Here is a 21717-nt window from a genome sequence, read left to right as displayed (position 1 = left end):
TTCTTCAATAGTAGCACATTCTATGGTTTAAAAATGATATATGATTGATGAGGAATGGGCATAATTGGAGCCTCTAGAAAAGGGAATCTCACATCTTGATGGGCAAATGGCGAATTTAAAGGGATACATGAATTGTATTGCGTGGAGGCTGCAGACTTTGATTGATACTGTAGCAACATTGCAAACATAGTTATATTCCTTTTGTGAAGGCTTTTTAGAAACCTCCATCCTCTTCAAACAAATTATCATTGCTCAACTGTAAGCTCTTTTAATAAAGGTCAAGACTAAAATGTTGAGATCTTATCTTGTGAGGGCAAGAAGGATGTTAATATGTTGGATGATTGGCCAAGGTAGTTGTACTGTTGTACATGTACTACATAGTGTAGCGTTTGCCATTGCAAAACTTTGTACGAGAATCTCTGCTAGTGTAGACAAAATCTTGGAGCCACTAAGAATGTCAAATGACACTAGTTCAAGATTACCATCAAGGGCAAGTATTACCTTGTCGATTACATGTAGGACCATCATATAAAATGGTAGTTCCTGTGATAGAAGGCTAAGCAGTTGGTAAATCTCTACATCTAGTAGTTCAACTATATTCCCATTCAACTTGGAGAAATGGATGGAGAACCCAAATTGGTGATGTATCTCATTGGTGTATTAGTCATTCCAATTGAGAAGCTCAAAATGTTTGACATTCAATCTCTAGAAGATGTTTCTTACAAAGCCAAGTTGGTTGAAGTGAACAATAGTTGGATAAAGATAAGGAGTTAGGTGGTGCAAATTTTGGGATGAAGTACATAAGGAATACTTTAAGTTTTAACAGAAGGCATGAAAAAGTTATTCAGTGGTACTGCACAACAAAAAGGGCAACTCCAAGTCTTCCTCCAAGGAAGGACATGTCATAAATTGTAAAAAGTTCTCTCTGCAATGAGTGTAAGTTCGAAGAACATCCTAAAGAGTAATATTGAAAGATACACCTAGAAATGCAACCCAAGTCAATGCAGTTGGAGTAGGGCAATAAGAATATTGTGGTGTTGGATTTTGCAAATGAGGGCATAGCCTTGATGTCTACAATTTATTCCAATTGTTTAGAGTCGGAAAGACTGTTCTAAATTGAAATCCAAATCAAGGAGGATCAGGTCATTATTGTTTTTGACACTAACAGCTACAGAAATCTAATCTCTGAAGTGCGAGTGAAGAAGCATAATTTGATGATGACGTTTCATTTTAATCTCTACTCTTTGGGTTGTCTTAGCAGGAATAAGGATGTGCATGCTCTCTCAAATGCAAGGTGATGTTTACCATCGCAATATTTTATTTTCAATAAGTTTGAGTTTGATGTAGTTCCTTTGGATGTGTGCAGTGTGATTTTTGACACCATTCGTTGTGTGATAGAGATTGTGCCAATTGAAGGCACAAGAACTAATATCTGTTAGTGAAAGATGGACAAGATTATGCAATGACTTTGCAGAAAGATCCAACTTCACTAGCATTGGTTTTTGCTGTTGAATTTCAATAGTTCATCAAGTCATCATGGAAGTTTATGATGCTTATTCTTCTATTGGTAGAAGAAGACAAAATTGTATTTTCTACCGATTCTAATTGATGCTAGAAAGAAAGTGTTGAAGTTTTATACTAATCGTTTAGGTAAGTGCAATCAGATTTGAAAAGAGCAGGATTTGAAAATAGAACAACAAAATTATACATCACTCTGCTGAAATTTTCAACGAACCAAAATGTATGCCTCCAAATTTCAAAATGTTCTATTGAACATATCATTGTTCTTGTAGCTAGGTGTGGTTTATTTATTTAGGCATTATCTTATACTGATTCACTCCCTGCCATAAGTGTGAATCCAACAGGCATTGCGAAGAAGTTTGCCATTGGAGAATGGGGAGATGGAGAAGCAAATCCAAGAATTGGTTTCAATGGACTTAGGGTTATCGATGACCAGCAGAGGCAACAAACTATCTCATGTAGTTTTCATTGCTTTAGCAAAATGGTCACAATAATTCTTGGAAAAAGATTGTCACAGTGCAACAAGTAGCACAATTGTTGTTTGATAAAGTATGGGTGCATTTTTGATTACTGTTTTCAGTCATTTCCAAATGAGATAACATACTCCTGAGCCACTTTTGGCAAGGTCCATGGGGATCAATGGACATGAGGCATAAGAGAATCTCTACCTTACATTTGTTGACAGATGGGCAAATTGAAGTGGTGTAGCAGACCACAATTCAACTGTTGCACACACCCCAAGACTTGGGATGTCAATATTTCATATGTGCAACACAAGTATAATGGTGCCTTGCACATTTCCACTGGCACTTCGCCTCTTGAGGCTTGTCTTGTCTTCCTCAATAAGGACCCATTAAACATATTGGGGATAGAATCTGAGGCAATGATGTTAAATAACCAATTTGCACATGGGCAAGCAGTTTGGTTCATTGATCATATTCCACAAAGGGTGTCAGAGGCACAAATCATATAATGATTGGCCCAAAATTGATCATAAGTTCCAAGTAGGGGACAAGGTCTGGGTTTATCTCAGACATATTGCTTCAAGGAGAAGTGTCAGAAGGTAGAGTCACTTAGATACTGCCCATACACCATTCTTGAGCAGATAGGGCAGAATGCGTTTTAGTTGGAGTTGCTGCAGTATGTGGGTATTCATCCTGTGTTCAATTCAGATTCTCTGAAGCTCTTTGAACCAGCGATGCTGAATGGGGAAAAAGATGAAGTTACTGCTCTGTTTCTTGAGGAGATTGGTGTAGATATGGACAGAAAAAGGAAGACAATTGTGTATGGTAAAGATAGGATTACTTGGTGGGCTACAATTAGACTGTCACATCAGGCTACAGAATGGGTTTATTGCAAAGCATATCAAGAACAATTTCCTCAACTGGTTCTGCAGTTGTTGGGGACCAACAAATCTTGAGTGTGGAGGCTTGGTCTCAGAGGAACGAAGAATGTGATGAATTTTGAAGACTGTTGAATAAAACTATGTTGGGAATTTTAAAACTCACCTAAATATGGAAGCTGCATTAAAGTTTGGGCTGCTGTGACAGCTGGATCACAGGTCAGAGCATTGTGTATAAACCAACATTGCGGTTCTGCTTAAGCTATATGTGTGGATTCCAAAATGTTTGCAGGCTGCACCTCTACTAACTCACAGTAACATTCAGTTTGTATATCCCTTGCATTGTGGAAGCACAACTATGACATGCTGTATCTCCTGTGAGACAGGTGTGCTCTGTAGTTTGATAGTGAATGAGGTAGCAGGTGGACATTTGCAGTCAATAGAACTAGAGGACTGAGAGGTGGAGGAGACAGCTGGCAGACCAGATCATCTACCATGAATCTTTGTTTCTTCTACTTCAGTATACACTAGTGACTATTTTGTAGCAGTTACCACCTGTACATAATCTGTGAGTTTAAAGTTAGAAATATGGGGAGCTGAAATGGTTCACTTTTATATGGGATTAGAATCTAATCTCTCACTTCCAATGTGCCATGGTTAGGAACTCCATTATGACTATACTTGCACATCTATGATTTGGTAATGAAATTCAGTTCTCATTGATGCCAAAATTTTGCATGTGTGTAAAAGTTTCATCCATGTTATTTGAGTTCCAGAATCTGGTCTTTTCAGGCGCAATTCTGTTGCACCACTCATAATAACCCCAAGTAGGGACCCTCTTCAGTATACGCTATTTTGTAGCAGTCAAACCTGTACATAATCTATAAGTTTAAAGTTAGAAACAGGGGAAGCTGAAATGGTTCGCTTTCTTGTGGGATTAGAATTTAATCTCTCGCTTCCACTGTACCGTGGTTAGGAACTCCATTATGACTATACTTGCACATCCATGTTACTTGAGTTTCATCCATGTCACTTGAGTTCCAGAATCTGGTCTTTTCAGGTGCAATTCTGCTGCAGCACTCATAATATCCGCTAGTAGGGTCCCTCTTCAGTATACACTATTTTGTAGGAGTCACCACCTGTACATATTCTGTAAGTTTAAAGTTAGAAACATGGGAAGCTGAAATAGTTCGCTTTCATGTGGAATTAGAATTCAATATCTCACTTCCAATGTTCCATGGTGAGGAGCTCCGTTATGACTATACTTGCACATCTACGACTTGGTAATGAAATTTCAGTTCTCATTGATGCCAAAATTTTGCTTCTGTGTTAAAGTTTCATCCATGTTACTTGAGTTCGAGAATCTGGTCTTTTCAGGCGCAATTCTACCGCACCACTCATAATAGGCCCAAGTTGGGACCCTTTTCTTTCTTTTCCTTTTCAAGCTTTTCTCTAACATCTTCCTTTATTGCTACTCTCTTTTCCCACTGGAGGCTACTATCAGTATCATAGTTTGCTTCTTCAGCATGTCATAAGATTTTATTCATCCTTCTCATGGCTTGCATACTTTGTGTGTTTCTGGTAAGTTCTACTGTGACCTTTGTTCTTCCTCTAGGGTTGCTGTTCTTAATGAAAGATATTGTAAAATATATTTAGTGATGTTGAAATCTTACTTTTTTTCTTGGTAAAAATGCTTTTGAGGGGTGCCTTTTCATGATTTGTTGTTCTATGTTCTATTTCAAGCTGGAAAATCCAAAGAATCTGTTGATTTTTCGGATTTGTTGAGAATCAACAACAATAAATTCTCTTTCAGAGTTTAATAATCTGGTGGAATTAGCAATGCATATAAGTACATACGAGATTCTGTTGTCCTACTGCCAAAGAAAGCCAGAATTGTTGAGAAATGGCAACAAGAGAGTCCAGTTTAATTTGTCCTTGAATTAAACTGGAAATCAAATTCGAATTCTGTTCTCATAGCACCCTAAAATAGTTAAATTAAGTTTATTTCATCATGTGTATGTTCTCCCTACTTTGTAGGAGTCTAGTATGAGTTAATTGTGAGTTGTAAAATGGAAGACTCAGTTTCATGAGTCAATTCAGTTAAATTGGTTTTCAAATTGATTGAGAGAACTAATAGTGAGTTAATTGTCAGTGGTGTCACTAATGAACTCTGCCAGTGATACTCTAGTTAATTGAATATTTACTCATTAAAAACTCATGCATGTCGAATCAGAGAAAGATCGAGTTGAGACTAGAGTGAAGGGACAATGTGCTATTTGTTTTAGATTTTTCTGACTTGCACTGACAATGCATGCATTCAGGAACTAATCCTTAAGGGATTGCGCAGTTTTTAGAGGATTTATTTCCCTTTAAATACAAGCTATCCTCCAAAGGAATTACACATTAGAATAGAGACTTGGAGAGCTTGTGAAGAGGCTAAGTTTTGGCCTTGAGCTTGCTTATGAGTTGGAGATTGAATTTATCGAGTGCTGGGATTGTTCTAGAGAGAACAAGCATTGTAATTTCATTTTGATTTTCTAGTGCATTTTGTAATTTCATAATATAAACATGAAATACATAAACAACTAGTGCCTGCAAAGTATTGCTCTTTAAGAAATGAAATTGTATTTTGCTTAAAATGAATTGAAATGCTTTCAAATGGAAAGCCAAAATAACCCTGAAAAGTGAAACAATAAATTGTTAGCACAAGATATTATAAATGCTTTCAAGATGAATAAGTCTACAAATCAAAGCATGGAAACTATCTTACTAAAAAAGATACAAAAAGAACTCAAATGTTAGATGAAGATGACAACATGCAATTAAGTTTGCAACCCAAAATAATAGTTCTTGAAAATGAAATCAACCATTCATGACAATATGTAATTAAACCAAAAGACGAGTCAATTTCCAAGTACAAGAAAATTAAACTTGTTGCAAAAATTAAAAGGAATTAGTCATTACAATGCTTGCATCCAAAGTGCCTCTTGAAAAAGATTTGCATGTGTGACTTTAAACCATCAAGATTTGCAAAGTTACAATTGAATTCTAGTCCTCAGAGCTCATCGTCGCCCAAATGTTTGGATTTCACAATGAGGAGTCAATAGAGGTAGAGGGTCCCTAAAAGTCTATTCAACCAAATTAAGTTGGAGGTAAGTTTTAATGAGGCTTGGGGCCTTGCTATACTAAAATGCCTAGATGAAGTGCAAATTGTGTTAATTCCCCAAATTAAACTAATGCTTCATGCAAATGCTTCAAAGAGAAATAGTTTAGACAATTTGAGAGCGTACGCATGTGGGAATTTAAATACAAGATTAGTAAAAGTTTGCATGTGGAGTGAAATTTATTGATTTTAAGTATGCACAATATGAAATTAAAAGCTAAAAAGCTAAGGAAAACTAAAAGCAAGATTAGGCCACCCACAAGAATCCTCCTCTAAATGAGAAAGGGGGATGCCATGGGGAAAAAGCCCAAGCTCCCTCCATTTTTTTATTATTATCTTTTATTGGCGCTTAAAGCGGATAAAAATGCTTCTAAGAGGGCAACCCACAATATGAGAGAGATCTTTACAAAGATGGGACTCTAACAAAGCTAGACTCTCTCCCAAAAAATATAACAACAACAAACTTAAAGATGGAAAAAACTCTCCAAAAGAGATTCACAAGGCTCAAAAGGCCCACGGCCTAGATGAGTTTGCAACTCTCTTCCAAGTGCTTATGGCATCCCTAGAAATCAGTCTTTGGATAGCGTGAGGTGGTTCTTCATAGACATGAGTGAGTAGTTTTCCAAAGCTTCTCCTCAAGCTCCTCGTTGCCCAATGCTCAAGCCTATGTGCTGCAAAACACAAAAAAGTACCAATTGTCATAGGAAAAAGAAACCAAAACAAACTTAGAATTTAATATACAAAGTACTAGCTCAAGTAATGGGAGTGAATCCCATACTTGCATAGCTTTGGAAATGACTCTTGAATAGAAGATATAACTTTGAAAGAACTAGAATCAAAGAAGTATTTTTTTGAATTTAAATGGATGATCAAGTAGCTATGGACTAAGAAAACTCCCTTTTGCTCTTTGTTTGATGGAAAACTTGGAGTGAAAAAATGGTTGAGTCTTGGATCGTAGTGACTCTAGGAGTGAGTTGATCTAATTGAGATTCCTCCCACTTCCAGATGGATTCTTGCACACAATACAAAAGATTTTTCCTACACACTTGAACACATATTAGTTTGCACAAGATTAGAGCAATGTAATGAAAAAGATAAACCAAACATTCGTCCTAAAATGAATTGGCAAGCTTATCCCTAGAATACTACTATAAATCAATAATATGTGCAAGATAGCTTGCACACATCAATCCAAGCATGATGGCGAGTATAAACTATTATTAATTCAACATGCGAAAGAAATTAAATACAAGAGCAGTAGTATGAAAGGACATCACCTCATAACGCCAAGAAAACACCAGCTAGATAGCCCCAAAGTCTTGATTGTATTAAGAAAGTATGCAAGTAAAAAATGACAGAGTTTCCTCAAGCCCAATAGCTTATTACATGATACAATATGAGAGCCCATGGCTCTATTATATAGAGAGTTGGGAGCAAATCCCAATGAAGGCCTCTCTCTTTGCTATGGAACCAGACAAGGCCCCGGGCCCCGACGGTTTCACTGCCGGTTTCATTCAAACTTGTTGGCAGATAGTGGAGAAAGATCTATGCATAATGATAAGGAAATCCAAAGAGTGCCAGAAAATTGGGGGAAGCACTAATTCGGCCTTCCTGGCCCTCATCCCCAAGGAGAAAGGAGCCAACTCCTTCAGCCAGTTTCGTCCTATATCTCTATGCAATATAGGCTATAAGCTGATCACTAAAGTTATTGCCAACAGACTAAAAACCATTCTTCCGAATATCATTCCTGCGAATCAGGGAGGATTTATCAAAGGAAGACAGATTGTGGACAACTTTGTCCTGGTCCAAGAGGCAATCCACTCCAGTATGGCCCGCAAAGAGAAAGGCATGGCTGTCAAGCTAGATCTAGAAAGTGCCTTTGACAGAGTGAAACACAGTTTTCTTTTTGAGGTTCTGCACAAATTCGGGTTCGATCCCAAATTCGTCAATTGGGTTAAGGCCTGTATCAGCGAGCCCTGGATAGCCCCTCTGGTGAATGGGAGAGCCTCAGATTTCTTCAAAGCCTCTCGAGGATTGAGGCAAGGGTGTCCATTATCCCCCCTGCTCTTTGTCCTCCAAGCTTCCGTCCTCAGCTTTCTTCTGATCAAAAAGCAACATGATCAAGACCTTTTGGGCCTTAACATTGCGAGAGGCGTTAACAACATAAACCACGCGTTATTCGCAGATGACTCCCTCTTGCTGGGTGTTGCTACTGTGTCCTCTGCTAAAAGCTTCAAAGAAGTGGTTGATCTTTACCGTGAAGAATCAGGAAGTAAGATGAACAAAGGTAAATGCCATATATACTGTTGGAATACCCCTGCTTCCTCATTGCAGGCCATTTCCAGTTGTTTTGGTTTCGCGGCTTCCTCATCTTGGTCCTCCTTCAAGTATCTTGGTCTTCCTATCTTTCTACATCGTGCTGTCAACAGAGATTCGCTGCCCTTGCTTGAAAAGTTCGAGGCTAAGATACATTCCTGGGGCTTTAATTGGCTTAATCTGGCTGGAAAGTCAGTTCTTATCAAAGTTGTCCTTAACAGCCTCCCCATTTACCAATTTGCAGTCATGCTAGCCCCCGCAGGTATTATGAAGAAAATGGAGGATCATATCAGGAAATTCTTTTGGAAAGGCGGGAAATCCAACGAAAAGAAAATCCCTCTATTAAGCTGGAATAAAATTTCCATGCCCAGATTGGAAGGTGGTCTGAACTTCAAGAACATCAGCATGCAAAACTTGGCTTTGGGTGCAAAATTGATCTGGAGGATTATAGCCCCAAAGTCGGGGTGGGCTCAGATCGCTTTGTGGAAAAAATTCTTCCGTGGGCAGAGGAAAAGATGTCTTGATCACCCCAGAACAAATATTGGCTCGCCTATTCAAAAGCTCTGTGCAAAATCCTTCTCCCTCATCAAGGATCACGCGCATTGGATTCCTGGAAATGGTAAGCAAATCAGAATCTGGGAGGATCGTATTATGGGTTGCAATCCTCTGTCTGATGATAGATCTCTGACAGCGCTGAAGGATTGGATGCAGAATTCGGGTTACAATACTCTGTGGGACATTTCTAAATGGGAGAATGGTTTCTGGCGCAGCTGGATAGATTTTGTGACTCCCCAGTCCCTATCCAAAGATCTGTCTATATTCTTGGAATTCCTCAGTGGTAAGGCCCCTACGAGAAGCAGAAAGCAAGACAGTCGTGGTTGGGGCTCGTCGACTGGGCGATACTCTGTGGCTCAGGGATATAGACAGCTGTTAGCGCACCCACATGTTCCCTCTGACCCGAAACCTTGGAAAGGAGTCTGGCATCAAAGCTCATTACCAAAAATAGACTATTTTTGTTGGCTTCTTTGCCACCAGCGCATATTGACGGACGACAGACTTCTCAAAAGAGGTTATTATGGTCCTTCTCGCTGCTCTTTGTGTGGCAATCAGTCAGAATCCGCTGCGCATTTGATGTTGCATTGTAATTTTGTGGGCAATCTCTGGAACGCGGCTCTAGGCTCTTGGCAGGCGGACGTCATTCTTCCCAGCAATATTCCTGAGCTATTTTCGAACTGGAGGGCGTTGTACCCTGGAGGCTCGCTCCAAAATGCTCACATCAAAACTGCCTGGTGCATCCTCCCCAAGTTAATCTGCTGGTTTACCTGGTTGGAGAGAAACCAGAGGATCTTCAGGGATAGAAAGAGAGATTATAATTCTGTCTGGATTAAAATTAAAACGCAGTTAAAGGAATGTGTTGGAGATCAGTTGGATGGGGCAGGTCTGTGCGACCGCGACTCAGCCTGGTGCGATTCCTTGGACCTCCGCTTCATCAAAACTGTCAGGCCCCTCGTCCTCCCTAAAGTTTGGCAAATTCGCCTCAACGCTTCTGATTTCTTGGCTTTCTGTTCAAAGCAGGTTCACTCTTTTCTCTTCTTTGATGGGGCTGCCAAAGGCAACCCAGGCAGAGCCGGTGCAGGTGGTGTTGTCAAGAGAGCGGATGGCAAAATTGTTCTCAGATTTGCCTGGGGTGTGGGCCTAAACACCAGTATGCAAGCCGAAGCTCTGGCCCTTTTCCAAGGTCTGAAGCAGCTCATATCCCTTGGAATCAAGGATGCAATAGTGATAGGAGACTCGCAGACCATCATAAAAATCTTCATTGACAGCTCTTCCCCATCTGATCTTAGATTGTCCAGATTGATCACCAGAGCAAGAATCCTTTCAAATTCCTTCCAGAGTTTGAATTTCTATCATGTTTTGAGAGAAAACAACAAAGAGGCAGACGTGGAAGCTAATAAAGCAGCCCTTCTTCCCCTCGGAGTCATCCTCAGAGAAGGCGAAGAAAGCTGGGACCCCATTCCTTAATCTCCTGGTGATTATGTTTTACTGTCTCTTGCTGAAGCAGTTTGTTTGCACCTTTATTTCTGGTAAAATTGAGGCCGTTGCCCGTAAGTCATTTTGTAAAAATTCCTGGCGTAGCATAGGAAAAGAGATCCCGGACTTGAGCAAAGAGCTCACTGAATATTGCTCTGCACATTGTAATCAGAATTATGGCATTATGGCCAGAAAGTAATATATCTCTCTAACCGTTTCTGTTAAAAAAAAAAAAAATAGCATTAAAGGTGGAAAATGATGCCTATCAATGTATTTCAACCACTTTATTAATGTGGCCATGCTATTTTTATGGCTATCTAAATCACAAACCACCTAAACTTTCAAAGCTTATATGATTGACCTCTAACTTTGAGATATCCATATTTAATTTTTAATAATTTGAATGCAATAATTTTTTAGCTCTTAATAGTGAAAAATAATTACATTATGAAATAATCATCACTATAATAATAAAAATCAAAAGATAATCAAGTTCATCTAAGATCAATTACTACTAAAATGATTAGGAAAGATTTGTCCAACTATGGCTACCAATCCTTTATAAGTTTATTCATTTTTTTTGGCTGAAAATAACACACACAGAGTGAAAATAAGAGCAAATTTGGCTAAATCTATATAAGAGGAGCATAACTTATTAGATTACAGAGTTGCCACAACAGCGACAAGCAAATTGCCATAATGTTGACTAGTGAATTGCCGCAATAGTGACTCAGTGAGTTACCGCAATGGGTAAAGCAATTAGTTCACATGTTACAGAAACTCGTTGGTTCATTGTTGCGGCAACTCACTGGCCACTGTTATGGAAACTCGCTTGTCATCGTTGTGGTAGCTCACTGAATTTTTGTTAACAGAATCAACGACAACCAAAAAAGGAATGTAACAAAATCTAGTAGTAATTTACCTCTGCTGACTGAATTTCGACAATATGATGCTCAAGAAATAGGCGCGACATATTCTAACCAACCCAAATTGTTTTAAACCTGAAACCTAAAAATTTGTAAATATAATAAGAAAATTTGTTAGAAATATTCCTAACAGGATCAAAACAATGTAGAAAATTCGTAAAAAAAATGTAGTAAATTTACCTTTACTGCAAACAAAAAGAATTCCACAGTTGGGTCATCATTTCTTGTTGCAAACAGAAAGAATTCCTGCAATTGGGTCAACAATTCTTGCTGCAAATGGGAACAATTCTCTCCCCTTGTTTCTTTTTCCTACCTTTCACACAAACATAAAGAATTCCATAGTTGGGTCGTGTCTTCAATTCTTTTTGCAAATATATTCCATTCCTAGGTTGTGGAGACTACGATCTGCAAACAGAAATGGGCGAAATTTGAGGGAGTCTCGGCAGAAGAGAAAGAATAAAAATGTGGACGAGAAACGATAGAAGGGGCATTATCATTTGAATATTACAGATGAGTTTTTCTAGAGTTAAATACTATGGATTTTCACGAGCGAACAAGATTCTAAAATTGTCAACTCTTAAAGACAAGTCAAAGAGTTCAGAAGGGAGGAATGGAGTCCATAAATTTTATTGTCTCGCTGACCATCAACTCGACTCTTTTTTGAAACATTTTGAAATTCAAAATGGAGCACCTCCCGCATATTCGAAATTCCCATTAATTCGCCATTGAAATTTTCTATGTGTGGTAGGCGAGACATCCCGTCGTTTGTCCTGTGGTAATCTGGCATAGAAATGGTAACTAGAGGGTGAAAACAAATTAATCTTTTCATTAATGGCCATTTTATGTAGTCTGTCTAGGATCTTATAATAAACCATTTTGGGTGATCTATAAATTGAGATGGGGTTACTATCTAAGAAGCGTGGCAAGGTTGGTGGATCAGATCAATCCAAATCATCTTTGGAACCTACCTCCTATGGTTTGTTGGGGTATATGGACAACTCGTAACAGAACAATTTTCAAGGATTAGTCTTCATTCCTTGAGTGAGTGACGAGCAAAATTTGCATTGATTTTGAGCTTATTCTAGTGGAGAAAAACATTAAAGTCCAGCAAGTCATTACTGAAGAAGTGATTGATCATTCCTATCTATGGGCATACTTTGGTGGAGCTACTTCAATGAATGGTTCCTGTGGTGGAGGGGTAGTCCTTGTTTTACATGAAAACCACTTTTTAAAGCTTCAAAGTGGATTGGGGAAGAGTACAAACAATTTTATGAAACTTCTTAGCCTCAAACTCTTTCTGTTTTCTATTGAAAAGGATATTTTATCATTGCATAAATTTTTTGATTCTATGGTCATTATCAATTGGTTTAATTATTTGCAACATTGTCACATTCACACATTGATTCCCATTCTTAAGGAGGTTCTTGTGCTTAAACAAAATTTTAATCAGATTATTTATCACCATATATATCGGGAACACAATATGGAAGCATATTTTCTCTCTAAAGTTGGTTCTTCATAAGCTTTGGGAGTCTGGAAAATTAGTGAACAGGCAGATAACACCTCCGCAATTTTCTTTCACAAACCTTTCATTGAAGGGCTTTAGGTGGATGTTCTAGAGACAATTCATAATTGATTGATTTCCTTCTCTTTCTTTCAGCCTTGTTGATTTTTTTCGACATCTTTAAGACATGTAAAACTTAAAGTATGTATCGCCATATGTTTTGGTTTATAACCTCGTTGTTGATGGATGCTTATAGTTTATTTTTTTGTTTCGGTTATGTTTTAGTCTCTTACTATGTCAGAGAGATTTAAAGGACTCAGTAGCTGCTTATGTTTTATTTAGTGTACCATGGGCACATGCAAATACATTTTTTTTTCTAATAATGAAGTTTAAGTCTTTTTTTAATATATATATATATAATTTTATTGACTTTAAAATTATAATTATATATATGGGGTTAAAATAATTTACATATCTTAAAAATATAATATATTATTATTATTATTATTATTATTATTATTTTGAATTTAATTGAATTATATATATTTAGCAACTTTATTTACATTATAAATATTAAAAATTTAATATATGAATATTATATTCGAGACTATATATTAAATTTAGTAAATTATAATTATATATATATATATATATATATATAATCAAAACTTTATTAGAAAATTTGAATCGAATTGAATTTAATTATTGTTGAACTCGAATTCGAACCCGAACCATTTGACATAGGCCATAACTTTTTGGTTAGAGCTTGGAATTGAGAAAGAGTACAATTATTGGAAAGCTCTTAATGAATGGATTGCATCCATATGCCTAGAAGTGGATTTAGATTCATGTTAAGAAAGGTGATTAAGAAGAAAATTGTGATTATCTCACCTTCCTAATAGATTTTAGGTGGTTCGGTATGTGACATGCCAAAAAACTAATTAAACGCTTATTACAATGTTTACAAAGAGATTTTTTTGGTGATGATCCAATTTCAATCAATGACCCTTTTTTACACGAAGGCATATCTTTCCATTAGATAGAAGAAAGCCCTTGTGAGTTCATGTAACAATCAATTGCATTTGATAATTCACACTATATATCTTCATTCGAGAAAAGCTAGAAAAACGAAGACATCCTACAAAATGTCTTATACTTTTCGATAAGATCATACATTAATGCAACCATTTGTCTGTGGATGTTGGATTAGTGCAACCATGGCAAAGTAAACAATGTTTGCCCACATGTTAAGACTACAGAAAAATGATGAACAGAGTGTGATCTATGTCATGAATTATTTTAATAATGCAATGTAACTAACATCATCTCTTTATCCATTCTTAATTCATATGCTTCCTACATTTTTAATAAATCCTAAGTAATAGTATCTACTTAATCTTCTAAACCATAACAATACCATTTCCCATAGGCATCAAAGAATAGGATAGGTTCAAGTATTGAAATAACATCGACATATTTTTTGTGCATTTACATTTACAATTGATAAGTTATTACTAAAAAATAAAAGACATTGGCTTATTATTAATGACATTCCACATTTAAATTGAGTAAGTTAGCAATACAAGAAAAAATAATTTCACTATGTTTCAAGTGGCCTTTCCATTTCAAATTAACGGGTTGCTGATACAACAAAATTTAGCGTTTGCATGCAAAAAACAATCCCTAGAACATGAAGTAATTTCAACACATAAGAAAACAAATGGGTAGAAAAAAAGATATAATACTAACATGTAAAAACTAACATTGACATATTACAAGATTAATGTACATTTAAAATTCAATTAAGTTCAAGTGATGAAATAATGTCTATATCTTTTAAATAAAGTTTTAGGTTAAAATTCGCATTATCTAAAAAAACATTTATCTGAAATCTTGTAAAGAGTACAAGAGTTATGCTTTATTCAAATTCTTTTAATTGATGCCAACTTCATACATGGGTTATGTTTCTTTTCTTATCATATAACAAATTCCATTTCACAATCAAGATGACTCAATTTACATTATTAAAAGTCATGAAAACTTTTAAAGGAAATAACAACTTCAACTTTCGCTCCCATTGAAATATCTCCATTTGACATTGATGGCACCGAACAAACCGTATATCTCATTTTTTCCGGTACCAATTTAGGTGGTTTTAGCAACATTTTCTTATTTTATGGAATTATGAGAATGAGCCGATAATATAATCAAGTGGAGTTAATTTTGCATGTAATTTGTTTTTTTTATGGTGACACTTCATCTAGTTAATTCATATTTTTTGACAAATGCTTCTACCCTAACAAGGGGTTCGACTTTTCTTCAACTTTTTAGAAATGGTGTTTATCCTTAATGCAACATCTTTTATTTATGTCCTAAACAACAACATTGTTCCCGTTACCATTAATCCTCGATTTCAATAGTTGCTCTAGTTTAAGTTGTATTTTAAATATCGATCTCTTTAACTTATGTCATTAATGTTTTATTTTTATTAAATTTCATAACATGAGGATGAAAACTTTTAAAGGAAATAACAACTTCAACTTTCGCTCCCATTGAAATATCTCCATTTGACATTGATGGCACCGAACAAACCATATATCTCATTTTTTCCGGTACCAAGTTAGGTGGTTTTAGCAACATTTTCTTATTTAATGGAATTATGAGAATGAGCCGATAATATAATCAAGTGGAGTTAATTTTGCATGTAATTTGTTTTTTTTATGGTGACACTTCATCTAGTTAATTCATATTTTTTGACAAATGCTTCTACCCTAACAAGGGGTTCGACTTTTCTTCAACTTTTTAGAAATGGTGTTTATCCTTAATGCAACATCTTTTATTTATGTCCCAAACAACAACATTGTTCCCGTTACCATTAATCCTCGATTTCAATAGTTGCTCTAGTTTAAGTTGTATTTTAAATATCGATCTCTTTAACTTATGTCATTAATGTTTTATTTTTATTAAATTTCATAACTTGACGATTGAACCAATTAAACTTATAAGGATACCATTAGTCATATTTTTACAAAATTATACATAAAAACATCCATTGTAATTAATAATTTTATACAATAAAAAATCCAACATCCATGGTCATTGATAATTTCATACTTGTAATAAAAAATCCAACAATTTCTCTCTTCTTAATCATGTTTGAAAGCTCCTATAAATCCTATATCGACTCCACATGCAATGCATTCAATCCTATATCGACTCCACATGCAATCCTATATCACTAAAATGTCAATTTTGTCATAAATACCCAAACCTATCCTTGAAATGTCAATTTTGTCATAAATACCCAAACCTATCCTTGAAAGCCCATCATTAATACTAGTTGTCACCTCCATTAATGGCATCCTCGGACAACCAAATATATGACGTTTATCCATGAAAATTGGTTAACTAAAATACCCGCTTGACATAATGGAAAGGAAAGGAATTAGAAACCACTTTGCCTCTAAATAAGTTATAGAAGTAAGGTTCTCATGGTTAAGTATGAATACAAGTTTACACTTTCTAGATGAAAGTGGTTGAATTTATTGTATGGGTTAGTTTTTAAAATATTGAATCATTAAATAAAATTAAATATTTTTTAAACATTAAAATGTAATTTTTAAATAATATTTATTTTTAAATCATTAGAAGATTGTATTTATAAGATATATAATAATCAAATTATATATATATAGTTATATATATTTATTTATTTACTTATAAAAAATCTTATATTAATTTAATGTTTAATTTTATTTTAACTTTAAAATTAAATTATTAATCTCTAACTTTTATTGATAAAAAGATAATAATAATTTTAAAAAAACATTCATTAAGATTTTAATTATAAACTTTTGCGACTAATTATTTGGAGTATGTTTTAAAATTGTTTATGTTTGGTTAAAAACTCGACTTCTTTGAATGTTAGGAAATATGGTAAAGTTTTATCACGTAAAATATGTCATATAAGTGAAAGCTTCCCACTTAAAAATGTAATATTCTCCTTTTTTGATGTGGTCAAAATGGACGGAATCTATCTATGGTATTTACCATGATATTTTCCAATGGGATTTTCCCATAATATTTTCCTTCATTTTTTGAGGGAAAATAATAAAATAAGATTTCTAGAGACCCCTCGAGCCTATTAAAGGAGATAGGAGCTAGGCATTTGGATCATTCGAAGTTTGTCTATCTTATTGTATGTTCGTTTAGAACTTTGCATGGCCAGTTCTACCTTGATCTCGGGACGAAAACCCCACGGTGACATTTGTGTGGTGCATCCATCCAGGGTCCACCATTGTGCTTCAGTGCCTTTGTTTTCTCATTTGTTCAGCAGTCACACATGCCATTGCAGGGGCTCCAATATTATTGTATGTGCATGTACTAATTTCTTCCATTAATAATATAAATAAAGGGTTGCATTTTCAAATTCTTGATTGTGTCCGGTGTTTTTTGAGTGCAAGCATTTTTAGAACACTAAAGTGTGCTAGACCTATCAATAATTTTGACGTTTGGGATCTTACAATGGTATGAGAGTTGTGCATCTTGCCAGCTTGAGGGTTATAATCAGTGGATCATATATTTTTTTAATTCTTGTCGTAAGTTCTATAACAACCCTGGTGAAAATTCCATGTAAAAATATATAAGACCACGGTTGATGAGACACTTATTCCAAGCTGAATGTTGGGTAGGTCATCCTAGTGTGGGTGTTCATTTGGTTGTTTATGGCTAAGGAAATTGGAAAAGGCAATGGCTAAGGCTTTGGAAAGGAAAAATGGCATTTTTGGCACATTTATTTATGAAAATAATGGAAATTAGGAGAAAAGGAAGGTGAAAGGTCACAAGTTGCATGTGAGGAGGAAATTGAAGGAAAATAATGGAAAATGAAGAAAATAGAGGCCTCATTGATAAAAAGGCTTTCGATGATTAGTTGGAAAGCTTGATCGGTTCAGTTTTGGAACTCTCTCATTATTTCCTCTCTCTCTCACACACACTCTTGGACACTTAGAGTTTTCTTGGAGCACTTTGGCATTGGAGCAAGAAAGGAAAAGAAGGAAAGATGAAGCAAAGATCAAGCAAGGAAAGGCAGGATCAAGAAGCCACAGTAGGCTTCATTGCAGGTATTGACTTGCATGTGTATTTTCCTTGCTAGATTTGGCATGCATGAGATTGCATGTGTTTCTTTTCTACCATGGCATGGGTTTTGCCAGGTGTGACAGTATTTTCAACCTAGCCTTGCCATTTCCTGATAGCTTTGATGAGATGGGTTCTCTCATATGGTTTATGTGGGATGACCGGATTGGATTCGAAGCTAAGTGGGGTGGATCTCCGAATTGACAAACACATGGTCTGAGTGGTCCCTGAACCGAACTAAGGGTCACAAAGCCACTAGCCTAGTAGCCCCTGAACCGGACTATGGGTTGCAATAAAGCTAGGTTGTGTGCCTCGGTGGGCCTAGGAATCCTTGTCGATGAATGGCAGGATATACGGTAAAGCCAAGAGGTGTATTTTCTCTCTATTGGGCCTATTGGTCCTGGGATGGGATGCATGGTAAAGCCTGGAGAGTATGTCTCAGTGTAGGGCCTAGTGATCCCTAGATCGGAATGTGGATGCACAGTAAAGCCTCAGAGACTAGGAGGCACTCAAATTCCTCACAGTGTAGGCGGAGAACTCTAGTGGCATCCATGTTGATTGGTGTTTTTGGTGTGTTCTATGAGTTCCACATTCATGCTTGGAATATGACACAGGGGTGATTGCTTGAAGAGAGACTTGGCTCAGCCAATCTATGGTCGGGTAGAACATGGTAGTCCCATCTACGGTTGGTTCATTTCACTCATTAATGAGAAATTCAGTCCCTTGATTTTCATGTGCAAATGTACTGATGTCTATGTGGATCTTGATGGTTGATATGTTTATGGTATCTCTATTCCTATTATGTTGGTTATATGTACATTTTATGACACCAATTATGTTTGGCTCTCAGCATGCTTTTACTTCCATATGAATGGATAATGTGTCTATGACCTAATAGAGAATAATGCAACAATTGACATGAGGGAACAATGGTTCAGAGCGATTCTTAGATAAGTATGAGATCCCTACACCTAATTCTGTTTTTTACACCTGTAGGTTACATGTTGATGATGTGTTTGACGAAATTCTTGTCATAGCTAGTAGGGATTTGTTTATGGGTTTGTTCAGTTTATTTCTTGTGCACCATTGTTTCCTTCTACTTTTACTGATCCTAAGTTGTCACTCCATTCTGGGCAGTGGCTTGGACTCTCAGCCTGAAAAAGTGGCTTAAATCCCATGGTCGCTGGCACATAACTAGAAATTTTGGTCTTTGGTCGCTGGTAGGCAAGTCTATGAGAGTGACTTTAGGTTGTTGGTCGCTCCCTTTCCCATACCATGAGAGCGATTATGGCCTAAGAGATCCAGAACATCAGTGGGACCCAGGGACAGGCTGTCTGAGTGGCTGACTTGTCTCATGAGGGTTTTGTTGATGATGTTGGATGACTCTTTGTGATGTTTTGTCAATTACACATCTTTAAGGTCACATAGGAGGTCGAATCTGATCATAGTAGTCTATCATCTCATGTTTACCATGGTTTCCATGGTTACTTGGGTGGATGTGGGAGGAGGGTGTTTCAAGTTCGATGGATTTATGTTCACCCTAACCAACATTTTCCCATCTTCGGTGGTACTAGCGGTCACCCTAGATTAGTCAATTATTTTAACTGGTTTGTATGGTGGTTTGAGATCAGAACTAGGACTGTCATATGAGATCTAACATCTTGAGCTTCTAGAAGGGATATAGAGGCAAGTTCTATAAAATTTGAAGGAAATCAGCTCAGAACTTAGTTTAGAGGTAGACGTTAAGCCAAATTTTACCGAGGGAGTTATTTTTTGTCTCGTGTATGAAATTTCAGAAACGGTCAGGGAAAGTCTTGTACATTTTGATGGAGATTGAATTTGGAACATTAAGGGCAGGCATTTAGTACATTCTTTCTTTTATGTTCATGAGTTTTCAGAAGCTGTACTTGGAAAATCCTATGCATTTTGAAGGAAATCTACTTTGAGACTTTAAAGGCAGGTGCAACCATTTCTTGAGAAGGGGCAGAGAAACCAAAATAGGCCACTCAAACTTGACCGAACTGACATGGCTTTTGCAGATTGAGTGTAGGGGTCTGATATCATGATGGAGATATTGAATTTAATAGTAGAAGCCCTACAAGGATTGAACAACATCATGCTTCCTACCTTTCAGAAGCAATGCAAAATCTTATAACTCATGGCAGAGTTTAGCTTTGGCACATTCATGCTGAACCTGGAATGTGATGACTTAATCTTTCAGGTATTCCATAACTTTTACACCAACAATAGATCAGTTGATCCGTGTCAAAACAAGCATGCAAAATATTGTGTCCTTGTTCCTAGAAGGAGATGGAGAAATCTACAAGATACTAAGATCCAAACTTTTGACCATTTGGAGGAAGGAACTAATTGTATCACCAATTTCCTATGATCTGGTGGGGAAGTTGGTCATGCAAACATAAAATTTCTCATAAGGGTGTTGACTAAGAAGGAGCTTAAAATGATTAATGGAGCAAGAAAGAACAAAGGTAGTAAAACTTGCAGCAAGAATGAACTAAGAAGGAGAGGACTATGTTTTATTTGCAAGGGACCTTGGTAACTCAACCATTCATGTCTAGGTGATAAGAAGGAAACAAGGGAAGAACAACTGGAAACTCCTTCAGATCATGGGAATCATTTATAGCTAGGTTCATTGGTTTTCAGGAGAGCACCCAAAAGGATCTGAGCAATCAAGTACAAATGGTGAGCAGCTGCACATTGTTTTTTAGAGAGAATTATAGGACAAGCCGATGATAATCAGTCAGCTTGACAAAGTATATGGGGAAATGAAGGAGGTAATTATTCCTAATGATGTGGTAGACTCTTGTACAATTGAGTCCATATATATCCAGGAGGACATGCATAAAGAGTATGGGAAATCAAGTGTAGATAAAAGTCCACCAGTACATCCATGTTTCACAACCAGAGAGGGTGAACAACAAATTTTTCCCACACGTGGAGAAAGCCAAGAAAAATACATTCAATGAGACTCAATTGAGGAGCCAATAGTAATAAACTTATATTATGAGCATGATCATGAGGGGCAGCATGAAAAATATAATATGCAGGTTGAGCCATTTCTAGAGGGTCAGTCAAAGGTTCAAGCTAGAGCTATGATAGTTGAGCATATGGTGCATACAGGCATAGAGGCATTAAGGAGACGCACTAGAATTGTCAGTAAAGGACTTTCGGGAAAAGATCATGCATTTCAAGACAAATCTTATGAAGTTGAAACAGAGAGTCTAGACAGTCTGATACATTGTCTTACAAGAGAATAGGAAAATTGAGGATCTCATAGGGGTAAGTGTCGAATCAATGACCAAGTTGTATAGTGTTGAGGAATGACTCATGTCCCTCACAAGGTAGCGAAAGGAGTACAGTTGGGAGTTCTAGAGTAGCCTTCTACAGGAGTACATAGTTAAATCTTGAAACACTACCAACCCGCCTTTATACATTGGGGAGAGCAGGTCAAAGTTCTCCAAATGGATCATGTTGGGTGGTCAAGTGGAGCAACATGAGTTAAGCATCATTCAGCATCAAAATAGTAGAATTATTCCATGTGCAGACATTCCTACATTAGATCATTCCCACGAGCTTTTTTGGCGAGAGATTATGAGTTGGAACTCTATCGATGGCGTGATTCCTAGGAGGATACCCTTAGCAAAGGGCATAGTGCAGCTTGGGCCCTTAGGCACAGGAAGTGATGAAGAGTTGAGATGGTATCATAACTCACATGTCCCATGACTTAGGTGGCAATGGGATCCAGGTGAGTCTATTGAGG

The 21717-nt window shown here is 36.7% G+C and overlaps 1 protein-coding gene and 1 long non-coding RNA gene across 2 annotated transcripts in view; one reads left to right on the top strand and one right to left on the bottom strand.

The window, feature by feature from the left end:
* The window catches only part of LOC149241917 (uncharacterized), a 97964-nt gene extending 86182 nt beyond the window's left edge, over nt 1-11782 (bottom strand). The window contains exons 1-2 of the long non-coding RNA XR_016246600.1: nt 11480-11782; nt 11296-11381 (exon numbers count right to left, since the gene is read on the bottom strand). This is a non-coding gene — a long non-coding RNA (uncharacterized LOC149241917). The remainder of the gene's footprint in view (nt 1-11295; nt 11382-11479) is intronic.
* LOC149241914 (enhancer of mRNA-decapping protein 4-like) overlaps nt 1-21717 on the top strand; it is a 103391-nt gene that overhangs the window by 22787 nt on the left and 58887 nt on the right. The gene's annotated exons all lie outside the window — the stretch shown is intronic.

This window comes from Pinus tabuliformis, chromosome 8, assembly GCF_031772625.1.
Source record: "Pinus tabuliformis cultivar Carrire ecotype Pingquan chromosome 8, CPIR1, whole genome shotgun sequence".
Lineage (NCBI taxonomy): Eukaryota > Viridiplantae > Streptophyta > Pinopsida > Pinales > Pinaceae > Pinus > Pinus tabuliformis.
This window is presented reverse-complemented; position numbering and strand designations above follow the sequence as displayed.